This window comes from Castor canadensis, chromosome 1, assembly GCF_047511655.1.
Source record: "Castor canadensis chromosome 1, mCasCan1.hap1v2, whole genome shotgun sequence".
Classification (NCBI taxonomy): domain Eukaryota; kingdom Metazoa; phylum Chordata; class Mammalia; order Rodentia; family Castoridae; genus Castor; species Castor canadensis.
Window position 1 is genome coordinate 187,323,410 of NC_133386.1, and position 15,173 is coordinate 187,338,582.

At 32.6% G+C, this 15,173-nt stretch overlaps 2 pseudogenes; both read right to left on the reverse strand.

Moving 5' to 3' along the window:
* Nucleotides 1-5,892: 5,892 nt before the first annotated feature.
* LOC109677026 (olfactory receptor 10AG1-like) lies at nt 5,893-6,835 on the reverse strand (annotated as a pseudogene).
* Nucleotides 6,836-13,979: 7,144 nt separating this feature from the next.
* On the reverse strand, nt 13,980-14,956 carry LOC109676776 (olfactory receptor 10AG1-like; annotated as a pseudogene).
* Between the last annotated feature and the right edge of the window lie 217 nt (nt 14,957-15,173).

The following is a 15,173-nucleotide window of genomic DNA, read 5'->3' on the forward strand; positions in this document are numbered from 1 at the left end:
GAACCATAGATTGGAGGACAGGAGTTTTTTGGATCCATCAAGAAGACCTATAACAGTAGGTCTGACTGCCAGGGTACTATTGTGAGTGATTCCTTCATGCCCCTGTATGACTGTTTTGGTTGTAGGTTGATGGCCAAACAGTGCTAAAGCCACGCCCTCCAAGGACAGGGCATTTCCACATCTGAAGCCATATCAACTCCTGGGTAACCCAACCCAGGTGTAAGTATGCACACTCAAAACCACTCTGCTAGGTCTTGGACTCTCCTGGGGCTTTACACAACCCTCCTGAATCCCAGATCTCTCATGAGGACAGTTTTTGAAATGATAATGCATAAAGAATTCTTGTTGATATTGAGGGGGACACAAGCTGGAGAACTGGTTTGCACCTGTCAATTAAAGGACTTTTGGGTTGTTTGTTACAATTGGCTATTATTCATAATAGTACTAACGACCATTTATGTCACTGAAAACTTTAAAGGCTATTTTTCACCAAATATTTTCAAATTGTCATATGCCAACTTCATGTCATCCACTCACATGTCACTGTGTCACTAAATTTAAGACTATGTCACATTCTTTACATCCAGTACTCTCATTTTGGTTTATACTTAATCTATTCATATAAGAATTTCTTACCTACTGTGGTGGAATTAGGAAACAGGTTTTTGGTTACTTTTTTGTATTCCCTACAGTACCTCCTCTAAAAATTCACAAAGATAACTTTTATAAGTATTTATTGTTGATGATTTTAGGTTGTTTACACTGGATAATAGTGATCAAAGATTGGGAATATACTGGCTTTGGGGATTTTTCTCTGCTAATATAATTCACATGTGCAAGGATGATTTATGCAGAATGATTTTCAGAAAAAAAAGTTCCACATTTTCCTTCAAATATTTTAATTTGATAGTATTCATGCTAATTCTTCACAAAATTCAAACTTTCATATTCTATAAGTATCTTCTAAGACAAACAGTGACAGTATTGCCCATTTTTTGAACTTTGGTCTCCTGCTGTAGCATTTGTTCTGCTATGCTATGAACTATTTCTGAAGGACACAGAACTAACCCTGATTCCACAATGACCTCACTGAAATGTCAGTTATTCTTATTCTGTATATGTGCTGTTCAAGTATTGCTTCATTCACTGGCTGTGCAGGATACATGAGTAGTAAAGAAGAAAAGAGATAAGGCACATAGTCATCTGTTTATAAAAATGTTAAAAACTAAGGTCAATAAATGAATTTGGACTGATGCAAATTTTGGAGCAAACTTCTATCATTGTAGTTATCTTTTGTTAAGATAGTAATTTTCACTTTTGAAATTGGTGTTATGTACATATGAAAGCTTTTTAAAATTAAAGGTTTAGTTAATTTGTTAGTAGAGAATACAGCTGGTTCTACCCATCTTTGGAAGTGCAATACTCCTGCAAACATTCAAACTCGATTCATAAGCATGAGTGGCTGGAAATCGTTTTGTTTGTTACAGGGACATCCAGTAAGTGAAAATCAGGCTTTTTATTTTTTATTTTTTGGTCATTTGACACTGAGGAAAAAGACAAAACTGTTGTTGAACCACAACATTGTAAGTCCAGAAATGACAATTCTGCTCTGAAGGTTTCGATTCTTATAACTACGGTGAACTCAGCTGGTTCCTTTTCAACTTAAGCTAAATCCTGACAACCAAAAAGGAAAGAAAAACAGTAAGAACTTATTGGTACCTTAGACAGAATCATTTAAAGGGTTTACTTACAATCTTTCCCCAAGCACTGAAATGTACAACAAAGTACAGTAATAAGACATTGCTACAATTTAGGCAAAAACTAAATGTTAAATCATTTCACATAACACAAATGATTGCTGAAGAAAAAAGTTTACAGATTTAGTTCTTGCATGTAGTTATCCAGTTTTCTCATTGTACATCATACAGTTAGTGAAAACATTTCATCAGTTTTGAAGCCACCTGTTTAGTCCTAAATCAAAATAACTTGCTTACCATGACATGCCCATTTTTCTTTCCTGGCTTCCACTTTAAAAATATTGACAATTTTTTCAGTAAGGACAATAAGACAATGAACTATTTTGCATCATGTATATTTTCTTAAAATTATAATTGAAATTTGCTTTTTAGCTTAAAACCTTAGTACTTTTTAGAAGTATTGACTCCTCCATCCTAGATCAATCCAGATTTAATCTTACCTGATTGATTTAATGAGACTTGGAAACAATATACTTTTTAAATGATTAACCAAATTGAATAGTGTTCATGTATTAGCTAACGTAAAAGAAATATCTTTTAAGTAAGATTGACTTCATCTAACCAAAATAGGATGTATAGTTGAGTTTGTGAATAAGAATTGATTTTTTGATACCATTCTTTTTTCCAAAACAAGATGTAAAGTGGTTTTTATATTATGCTGTGAAGACATGTGTTCATGTAATATAGGTAGTCTTAAGGCAATTTGCCGGGGAATAAGTTTTAATGTGAAAAATGAAATGAGGAATTTTATAATTCTACAATTGTCTCTCCATAACTATCCCTGAATACCCCAGCATAAGGGAGAGAAGAAAAACTGCCCTAAAGTGGTTATTTTGAGCTTTATATTTTAGGATAATGTTGATAGAGAAATTAACAACTAGAATGGTATGGATAGAGTACAATGAGAGAAAAAAAAATTTTCAGAAAGTAATTATTTATAATTCTATGCTCTTACACATTTATATGCAGTATATTATATATGTACTTCATGTAGAACCTGTGTACATGTACGTCTATCTAAGTGTATGTGTGAAGAGGTATCTCCATTTTTGAAGAACATAATTATAAACTATGGATTTGACAAAATATTATCAATAAGAAACAACTCAATAAAAAAAGAGCAAATGTCAAAACTGAAAACCAATCACAGATAATGAGAATCAGCACATGACAACATGCTCTAATTCATACACCTTAGGAAAATCAGAACTAAAGCCAAGGTGGAATAATGGGACATACTTTAAATAAAAATGTGCACACATTACAAATAATGATAATACCAATTGTTACTGAAACAATTGTAGAATTTTTACTTTCCTGCACTGTTGATACACATTGAAAATCTTACTATCTATTTATAACACAATTTGATAATTTCTTAAAATGAAAGAAATATACCTGCCCTAAAATACAACTGTTTAAATCCTGAGAGATTAATTTAATTCACTTAAGGCAAATTAAAACACAAGTCCACAGAATGGCATACAAATGATTGTTTTTATCAGTTTTGTTCAAATTAGGAAGGTGGGAACTAAACCAAGTGCTGTGACTACTTGGAAGGTAGAGATCAGGAGGTTCACTGTTTGAGATCAGTCCAATCCAATAAAAAGCTGGACACCCTGTTGCATGCTTGTCATCACAGCTACACAGGAAGCTTAAATAGTAGAATTCAGTCCAGACTGCCCCAAGCATAAACATGAGACCATATTAAAAAAAATTCCTAAAGCGAAAAGGGCAGGAGGCATGGCTCAAACAATAGAGCAACTCTTATCCAGTACAAAGCCCAGTATTCAAACTCTAGAATCTCCAAATTTAAAAGAACAAAGAAAAGGGAAGTAGAAACTAATCAAGCCTAATAATGGGTGTACTGGTGTACAAATTGAGGGATATTCCTACACTGAGGATATTATTCCTCAACAAAAGGAATAAAATATTGAGATATGCAATAGTATGCATGAATCTCAACCATGGAAAGTAGAAGAAACAATATGCAAGATAATGCATACTTTATGTTTTAACTTTCACAAAACTGTATAAAATGAAATTTCTTTTGTGCTAAAAAGTGCCTACCATTGTTTCCCTGAGGTTAGGTGATAAATAAAGTTAGAAAAGTGCCACAAGAAACTTTGGGCAGTGACCTGTATGCACATCATTTGATTGTGGTGATTGTTTAACAAGAGTATATATATGGCAGGAAGGGAACTGAAAGTGAAAAAAACCACTAATCTGTGGTATTATATCTTTACATTCATATCTACTGTCTTTTTCTAAGTGGAAGCTGTGAACATCACTGAGGTCTCTCTCCAGACTCAATTCTTTGTTTTTGAGTATTTTAAGCTATCTGAATTCTTTTTGTCTATTCACTTACAATAGACACTTGGTCTGCAAAATTCTCCAGTGCTAAAAGGTTGTAAAGAAGTCTCAAAAGCAAAGCATGAACACTAATAGATTCAGTCAGAATGTGAGAGGATGGATAAATTGCTTCATTGTGGTATCCTTTTTACTATCTATAGACCCATATTGCATCATTCTGTACACTTTAAATATATATAACACAATTCATTTTTTAAAAAGAATTTGAAAAAAATCTTAATTTACATTTATAGTGAGCCTGTGTGTGGATTGCTGAAACACTTTGATTCCTTTAGCAGTCTTTATAAAATCAAAAATGTAAGTAGAAATAAAATTGATCTTATATTTGAGTCCCATCTTCACTTTCAAAATGATGACTTGACTTACTGCTGTTAAAGAGCTGCCAACATTCATCTTCTAGTTTTCTCTGCTTGGTAAAACACTAAAAAAAATATATTTAGAAGTAAACACTGCAGTATGTACATGTGATCTTTGTTATTGGTGTATATTACATTATACACAGTATGGGGTGACAAGATAGCATTCCACACATGCTTATGATTCACCTTGATTTTATTCACCCTCTTCTGACACTCTTCATTATCCTCTTCCCTTCCAATGTCTCTTCCACTCCTACTTTCCCACTAGCCCCCAACCCCTTTTATATTCATGACCTTAGAGAATGGTGGAGAGGGTGAATTCAAGTATGATGTATTTGAGTATGATGTATTTGATTTGTTATAGGAACATTTGTAAATATCGTGATTTACCCCCACCCACCACAATATTTCAAAGAGAAAGAGTTGAAATAATTAAATGAAAATTGCTTGGGGGCCGCAATTAAAAAGAGGGAAGAAAAATATGCAAAATATGCCTGTCTTCACCATATATGAGTATTGTGTTATACCATATGTCCTCACGGAAAGTGACTATGAAAAGAGATAAACACATTCTTATGTCTCTTTTTCAGTCAGTGTTATTATGGAAACATTCTACAGTGCTCCATAGCCACTGAAATAAATTTGAATATAATGCAATGCTTACCAATACTGTAAACACTCTAGATTTTGCCAGGATTGTATAGAAGGGTGCAGCAACATTCATTTATTGATTCACTAATTTAATCATTTTCTCAAAAAGAATTCAGTAACCACTTTTCCAGGAACTGTAAAATCAAGTAAGAATGTCAGAAAACACAGGTATAGACACTTGGGTGAATTATTATTAATCTATTTTGGTAGAAGACTCCTATACTGCCAACATCTACACTAGTTAGGAAAGGAGGATGATAAGTGTGAGGTCAGCCAGGACTGACTAACAATACCCCATCTCAAAATAAATACAATAAGTATTTGGGATGTGGATCAAGTGTAACACACTGGTTTCATGCCACTCACTGCAAAATATATAAAGGACTAAATAAAAGAATAAAATATAAACAAATGAATAAAATATGAATAAATAAAAAATATAAAGAATAAAAATATCAATAAATGAATAAATTTTCATTAAATATAAGCCACAGAATATAACATTTCAAATTGTTTTTCTTTTACAGAATAAAGGTAACACATATTCAAGTTTTAGTTGTAAGAAAATATTATCCTCAAACTGAACTACTGACAAAAGATGAATGTGTAAGCTACTTTATATCCAAACAGTAAATTTCAGTAGATTACATGACAAGCAGGAAGGAGTTACCTTCACGAGGTAAGAAAGTAGAGAATCAAAATTTTTGATAAGTGAATGACAAAATAAAACAATTCCAAGTTAACCCAAGGCACTATGATTGAGATAATAATTTTCTCAGAGCTGCAATCACCTCTTTGTTCCTAAGACTGTATATCACTGGATTGAACATGGGTGTCACGATGGTGTAGAAAAGAGAGAACACTCTGTCAGTTCCTGCAGAATGGTTGGATTTTGGCCTTAAATAGGTAATGCTAGCAGATCCATAAAATAGAATGACAACCAGCAGGTGTGAAGAACACGTGGAGAATGCCTTACCCCTTCCTGTGGCTGTGGGCAACCTCAGAATGGTGGAAATGATTTTGCTGTAAGAAAAAAGTATCAGCATAAAAGGGACCACAGCAAACAACAGATACTGCATAGGCAGATAGCTCATGCACAGAATTGTCCCCACAGGCCAGCTTAAGAATAGGGGGTATGTCACAGAAAAAGTGTTCAATTTGGTTAGAATTACAGAAATGCAGAGAGAATATCTGGCATGTTTGCCCTATCTGGATTGGAATTCCACTCAACCAGGAGCCAGTGGCCAGCTGGATGCACTTCTTTGAATGCATGGCTAGTGTATAGTGCAGAGGATTGCAGACGGCCATGCAGCGGTCATAGGACATCACAGCCAGGAGTAAACTTTCAGTGACTGCCAGTGTTAGGAAAATACACATTTGAGTGGCACAGTTCAGCAGAGAAATGCTTCTGTCCTGAGTCCAAATGCTGACCAGAATCCTGGGGAGAGTGACTGATACATAACAGATTTCCAGGGAAGAAAAATTTGCCAGTTAAAAATACATGGGTTTCTGCAGGGAAGGGTCAATCTTAGTTATTATTATTAGAAAACTGTTTCCAACTAGGATAATTATGTAAATAATGGAGAATACTCCAGATAGTAACCCTTGGAGATTTGGTATATCAGAGAATCCCAGCAGGACAAACTGCTTCACTGTGGAAACATTGTCTTCTACATTTATCTCTTCAGGGTTCATCTGTGGGAAAAATTTGATCAAATGTACAAGTCAGTTCACTCTTTTCACTGTTTTCCTGCATATAAGCTAACATTACCACATGTTCTTGTTTTATGCATCACCTGCAATAACAAAAATTTTAAGTGTTCTAGAAGTTGAATTAAGTATACCCTTCATTGTTAATAAATGCATATATTAATACTTCAGGTTTTTACAATCTAAAGGCTATTACATTTACTGTTTGATAATGAGATATATTACTTTAAATTGTGCTATTCATTTGAACATCTACAATTTCAAAATTGAATCTATCTTCAATATAGCGATGTTTCCATTTTTAAGTTGCCATGTTTTTTCCCCAACTCCATTTTACCTAATTATTATTAATTCAAAATGCATTTCCCTGTTCAATCTTTTTTATGACAGTATTGGGGTTTGAACTCAGGGTTTAATGCTTACTAGGCAGGTGTTTTATGACTTGAGTCATTGCACCAGAAGTACTTATTCAATCTAACTGTTATCATATATTTTCAGAGAAGAACATATTTAATGTTTTAAATTATGGTCTTGCTGTAGTATATCCAAAATATTGTTGAGCTGTGATGTTCTATTTTTACTTAATTATTATTAAAATATTATTGAGTTGTTAAATATTATATAATATTATTTAATTTAAATTGTGTTTGAATATCATTGTAAGGTCTATGAAATCAGCAGAGAAAATTTATTCATATTTTACAGTGGAGAAAAAAGTTTGTTATCTGTTTGGAGTGCTCAGAAAGTAATTCTAACTAGAATGTGCACATTTGAATTGCATGCTGTTATATAACAGTTGATCAAGAAGAACTCATTTCTGTGGATGTCCTAAATCACTCACTTCTTCAATAATTATTGATTTTACTGACATCAGTTACTCTATTCACGCATTTCCCTTGAATGTGCTTGTTGATGCATGTGAGTTTATTACAGTGTAAGTATTGACTTTTATTATTTACTTTATTATGTTATCTCCTTACCTATAGGACTAGATTATAAGTTTCTTTTGATTGTCTCAACATTTTATTTAAAATATATACCATATTGTTTCACAAAATTTGATTTCCTAAATTCTCAGATAAATTACTAATAAGTCAAATTATTTGCTTATCTGGAATAGTTTCCAAAGTAGAAGACATGATTCCTAGCCAAATGCAGACTCACCTTACTTGTGTGTCTGTGTGCATCTTCATTAGGTTGATGAGTGGGAGTGAGGGTGTGTAAGAAAAATTATAATTTCATTGCCTATTATTGTGATAACATCTGAAATCATCGCTTTGGTATAAGCCAGATCACATGTGCATCATTTGGTAAGTAAATCTGAAAACCAAAGGGAATAATTCACTCCAAGGAGGAGATACACTGAAAATCATACACTAAAACTGGTAGGTCTGGACACTTATTAGATATGAGCTGCAAAAGCATGTTGACACACATGTGATGTATCAACATTGAGTACCATATGTGAGCATCCATAACTTTTCTGTGATGGAGAAAAGAGAGGATAAATATTAATTTATTTTGTCATCTACAATATTCTAGACAAACATTTACTTAAATATTTGATGACTTCCATAGTTTTGCAAATCTGTTGAAAAAATTTATTTTAGAGATTTTCAAAATGCTATAGCATGATCTCACAACAGTGAGAGCAGAGTGGTGGTGATCAGAGGTTTGTTGGAGTTACTAAGTTATAGTTGGAAGTAACAAAATTTTGTCTGCCATTGCACCATAGAGTCAATGTAAAAAATGCTATTGTACTGTTATTAAAAAAAGGAGAGCTCCAAGAAAGGATTTTGGACATATTCACCATTAAAAATTATAAGCAAATGAAGAGACAAGTATATCATGATTTCAGCATTTCATATTGCACACATCTATTAAAACATCACACAGTATACCATAAATAGGAGGAATTTTTTATCTGTCAGGTAAAAATAAAAACAAAGAAAATGAAAAAGAGAAATAGATGCTTTGATACAAAATGTGATGTAATAGGGTTTGTAAGATGGCTACAAATCAGTACTAATAATGAAATTATTAAGACAAGATTTTGGATTAAGACCACACAATTACTTTTTCAATATGCTATACTATGGTCCCGTAGCCCTATTTCATTCACATATTTATTTCAATTTAATATAATCTGGAGATCAGTACAGGGATAAAGGTCAAAACAAACTAGGAACCTGTTTGCTGTAGGCGGTTATAATGCAAAAGCATCTCAATAACATCCATTCATTTATTTTCTCATTCTTTTTGTAATATTCTGCTTCTATGAGATACACTCACTAGATTGATATATGTATAACACATGAACAAATATATGCTCAACACTAATATTTACCTAATAAATGTAAACATTTAAGCATAGATAATGAAATTGTTGCTAATCTTTAATATATGGGCTTAGTATGTGATAAAGTACATTTTATTCTTATGTGATCTTCTAAAATAAAATTCAAGATTTTCTGAATCAGTGTTTTGAAATTTTAGAAATTCAATGAAATTAATTGAAAATTTTCTGTAATTAGGTATTATTTTTTTTCCTAAACAGATAATTGTAAAATGAATTTCTATTAGACAAATGTAGCTCATTCTAACCTATACCTACTTTCATTGGCTTTATAAAAAGTAACAGAGAAAGGGGAAAGCAGAAGATTTTAAGGTTGGCTGATTTAGGTATTAGAAAGGGAAAGTACTTACCTCTCAACTACACTCCGTTGTCAGTACTAAAAACGTTCTTAAGTCGTAACTCTCTTCTATCCTGGGGATCAACTCCCTTCCCAGGTCACTTTCTAATTGAACCCTTCTGTCTGCCACTCAAGAAGTTTGCGTCAATGTAAAAAAAAAAAAAATTGGTCATCTTCTTTGAATTTTCCAGCTCTTTTCCTTCATCCTGATTATTAAAAAATATGTGCCTTGAAAATGTCACATCAGTATAATAATATGTAATTTATGATGTTGACTAGGATATTCTTTAAAATGGTAAAATTAAATAATGCCTTTATCTAGAAAGAATTTATTTTTCTGCCTTTGAAAATGATCCACAAGACTCTGGTTAAGGTGGTAGAATAATGTAGAGGCACTCTCTCTAATTCATTTTTAGGAATGCAAACTGAAAATGGTGTGTATAATTTCCAGATGCAATTTGTCACAAAAAATCAGTCACAAAAGTTCACCAAGCTGGAACACAGTAAAAAAAAAAAAATAAATTTCCACCTGACCTTCCATAAGACCAGCTAAGACTGTCATTAACAGCCATTTGACAATTGTCAAATTCCAAGTATTCACTGTAACAAATGCACAGTTACGAGACAGTTCAGTTTAAAGTTGTCCTTTCTCATTGTAACAATTATTACATAATTTAATACATTTCTGCAATATTCATAAATGTAAACATACATAGATACATGCTCACAAAATATAATGGAGGAAAATATTTGGTCCAGCTTTAGAATGCAGGAATAGATTTACACAAAATAAGAGATTAGTGACTAAACAGAGAGACAAGCATATTTTAGAGTCATTGTGCCTATACATTGAAAGGTCTAAGTTTTCACAAATTATATATTTATTCCCCAAATTTTTGTTATATCTTTTTGTGGTGCATTTTATTTCATCATTGTTCTACTTATTAAAATACTTGTGTAGCACTGTCATATTTTGGGTTTGATTTGAATTTGAACAATAATGATATTTTCATGTGATTAGTTGACATCTCTTGGGTAGGTTATATATTTAATATTATATTTACTTATTCAATTTTATGAATAAATACTACACATTCATTCAATTATTTATAGATTGATTTGCTTTGTATAAGGGTATCACTATATAGTTTAATTTAGTGTGGCCTTATCCTTGTGATCCTATTGCCTCATCTTGTCCAGTGCAGGGATTATATCTTCCATACCATGCTTGGTTCTACTCAATTACCTATCAATTAATTCATCAATTTTCTTATCTATTCTTCAAATTATTAAATAATAATTTTATTGTTAAATTTTGGAAATTGTATGAATATTCTTTGCATATTTCATTTTTTAGGTAGTAATTTGCTGATGTTTCTACAGATTTTACTTTTATTCTTTTCAAAATGTCATCACAACAAACTATTTCAATTTTGATGAAGTCCAACTTGTATTTTCTTTTATAGATCACTCCTTGCGCAACAAACTTCAGAAATATTGCCTAATCCACATCATGAAAAATCACCCTCACATAATAATTCTATAGAACAGGTTTTCAAATTTTAAACAAACCTTTGGTGTTAGATTCATGTATGTGTTTTTGAGCATGCATGCATGAATGGTGAATGGATACTCATTCTTCCAATGTCATTTTTATATAAAAACTGCTTTCATTCACAGGAATATAGATGTGCCAATTTAAAAAATTAGTTTCTCATACTTCTTCAGTGGTCGAATGGCGTCAGAAAAATGATGAAATTGGAAAAAACAGTCAATTGTAGTAATGAAAATAGCAAAGGCACACAGAAAATTGTGAGGTATTAAAAAATAAAAATGAGAATCCAAAGAACATTCAAAATCTGTTAGATTTTACTACATGGCTACACTCTACCACACACTCTCAGTTACATGGAAAAGATCTGCCAGGTTTGTAGATGCAAAGTAGTATGGCAGTTTTGTTATCACCATTGAGAAAGGTTCATGTTACTTAAAATAGTATGGAAACATTATTTTCAGTGTTATTGTCAACAATTATAAAAACTTTCCTGACAAAGCATAAGAAAAGAATCATTAAATGAACCCTTAGGATTCTATGTCATATTGAGTTATTGACAAAGGATTTAAAATGAGGGGTGAGATAAGATAAATGGGGGAAGAGAGATATAAATCAGGCATTGATGAAGTTCTACTTATTCCTAGTAATCAGAAGAACTGGGTTTAAGTGCAAGGCTTCACACACTACAGACAGTACTTACTAGGAGAATAGCACACTTTTGATAAACTAAAGGTATTGTAATTGTGTGAGCTAGATTTTCATCTCTATGAAAAAATACATAAAAGAAACAATATGAAAAGAAGATAAGTTTCATTGTGGCTCATAATTTCTGAAGTTTTTATGTTCATGGCCACCTGTCTTTACTGCTTTTATAACTGATTGAGGCTGAACAATGTATGTGACAGACAAGAACACTGCCCAATTAATGGTGACCAGGAAGAAAAAGGAAAGAGAGAGGTAGGTAGATAGAGAGATGCAGGAAAGAGATGAGAAACAGAGGGAAAGCTGAGAGAGAAGACAGAGACATAGACAGAGAAACAGAGAGTGTGAGAGGAAGAGTTCTAAATTCACTATATCCTAAAAGGCACGCCACTATGCCCTGCTTCCTCCAACTAGTCCGATCTCCTCAACTTTGCACCAACTCACACTAGTTCAACAGGATGGAGACCAGGCCTTCAACATTTGCCCAACTGGGGCACTTCAAATTCAAATCAGAATAATTAGTGGAATTTAAGTAATCCAATGTGTACATAAATAGGTTTCTTTGCAAAGGTAATTGATATCATGGTATATTTCTTTCCTCAAAAATAGCATTGTGTGATTATCTCAATGAATTTAAACATGCAATGCAATAGAGTTAGTGATTTCTCTAAGAGCTTTCTCTAGGTATAGTTTACATTTTACTGTTTTTGTTAATAAGATTTTTCCAAATGTTCTTTTTTTGCATCCTCGGTGGATATTTGCAACTTATAACAACCCTTTTAATTAATAACAAAGAGTACGTTATCACCATTTTACGTAGTATAAATGTTGTAGGGAAAGTAATTAAATAGCATTTAACTACTCGATACTCTACTTAAAGGGAGATTAATATTCAGTTATCTTTTACTAATTTCAGATAATAAAGTGCTAACACAAAGTTTCGACAATCATCATCATGTTTCCCATTGAGACTACTGCTGACATGGTCTTTCTCATGCACCATGTGCTGCTCCTTAAAGCATTTAGAACATTAAATGATATATACATGTATTTTTCATGATTAAATATGTGTCCTTAAGTACATGTAGTACATCTAGCTAGATGGTAAAGGATACAAATGAGTAGATGATGAAGTATAACTGTATATATGGCAGGCACTAACATCACCTTGTGCACAGTGTACAATAATACCAAAAATTACAAAATGGAATATCAGATGAACTAAAAACTCATAAAGAGTTGCTATATGAGAATCTAGTAGAGGTGAGTGAACATTTATAGTTCTATTCATTTATGTTCACTTTCCTGAATGATATCATTGGAAATATTTAGTAATTATAAACATTTAGCAGGGGTTACTGTGCACCTGTGTGGGCTTCAGAAAATCCCAGAATGACTTTGATCAATTTCCTACTCATTTAAATTCAGAATTTTTTGTTAATACGAAGGTTTAAAAAAAATAGCTATTTGGGATAAATCTAATAAAGATATAAAATACTTTAAAACAAATTTTTAAGAAGAGTAACAAAGCAGAAATAAATGTGCAAAATAAAACCTTGTGATCAAGACAATATGCTTTCAGAGGAGGTTATAAGGCATATAGTTAGGCACATGCTTCTTTCATTTTTTTGTATTATGGAAACATTCTGAGTTGGTGGAAAGTGAGTGAAATAAATGAATTACAATGCTTATTGATGATATAAAATCTCTACATTTGCTACAACTCTGTCATTGTCAGGAAACATTGGTTTATAAGTTCTCTCATTTACTCAATAACTGCTTATATTCAAATGTTATTTGAAACTACTGTTCTGTATACTAGATCATCAAAGAAGAATATCGGCAAATACAGGTATGGACAATTAAGAAACTTGGTTTTCATTATATTTAAAGCACAAGATGTAATATTTTGAATTGTGCTCATATATTTAAAGGGAAAAGGTGGCATACATTAAAACTGTATGTATGAGAAAGTGTTTTCTTTAATCATTATCACTAAAGATCAAAGAATGACTGCTATCTATACAAACAGGGCAAATTTCAAGTTAATAGTTACATGTAACAGAAGTAGACTATAAACTACATTTGATTACATTCCCTGAGAGATGAAACAGAAATTCAAAATGTTCCTTTATTAACTTTGTGACAAAATGAAACTATTCTGTATAAATCCAAAGGACTATGTTTTAAGTAATAATTTTCTCAAAGCTGTTATCACCTCCTTGTTCCTAAGGCTGTATATCAGTGGATTGAAAATTGGAGTCACTACTGTATAAAAAAGAGAGAACAGTTTGTCAGTTCCTGCAGAATGATTGGATTTTGGCCGAAAGTAGTTAATACTAGCAGATCCAAAAAATAAAACCACAACCAGCAGATGGGAAGAACATGTGGAGAATGCTTTAGCACGTCCTCTAGTTGTTGGCAGTGTCAGAATGGTAGAAATGATTTTGATGTAAGAAAAATTATCAGTGTAAAAGGAAAGGCACCAACCAACATACCCACTACATAGACAGACAACTCATGCATAGGAGTGTCCCCACAGGCTAGTTTGAGAATGGGAGGTATGTCACAGAAGAAGTGGTCAATTTGGTTAGAATTACAGAAATGCAAAGAGAATATTTGACATGTTTGCCCTATCTGGATTGGCATTCCACTGAGCCAAGATCCAGCTAGCAGCTGGATGCACTTCCTTGGGTTCATGAAGAGAGGATAGTGCAGAGGGTTACAGATGGCCATGTAGCGGTCATATGACATCACAGCCAGGAGGAAGCTTTCAGTGGTTCCCAGTATAAGGAAGAAACACATTTGAGTGGCACAGTCCAGCAGAGAAATACTTCTATCCCTTGTCCAAATATTGACCAGAATCCTGGGGAGAGTGACAGATACATAACAGATTTCCAGGGAAGAAAAATTTGCCAGGAAAAAATACATGGGTTTCTTCAGTGCAGGGTCAAGCAGGGTTATCATGATTATAAGGCTGTTTCCAATTAGAATAATTATGTAAATTATGCAGAACACTCCAGATAGGAACTCTTGGAGGTCTGGAAGCTCAGAGAATCCTAGCAAGACAAAGTGCTTCACTGTAGAAACATTGTCTTCTGCATTTATCTCTTCATGGTTCATGTGTAGGAAGATTTCATCAGAAGTAAGTGTCATTTCACTGTCTTCAGAATTGGCTTTTTTATGTATATCAAGCGATGGCGCACATTCTTTTTTTCCCCTTTCCCTATAACAATAAAAACCAGGTTTTCTAAAATTATAGGTAAGAGTATTTTTCACTATCAATAAATATCTATATGAAAAATTTTGGTTACTTTTTTCTTTTTAAGAGTTTTTGGATTTACTTTTTTATTAGGATGAAATATTTTACATA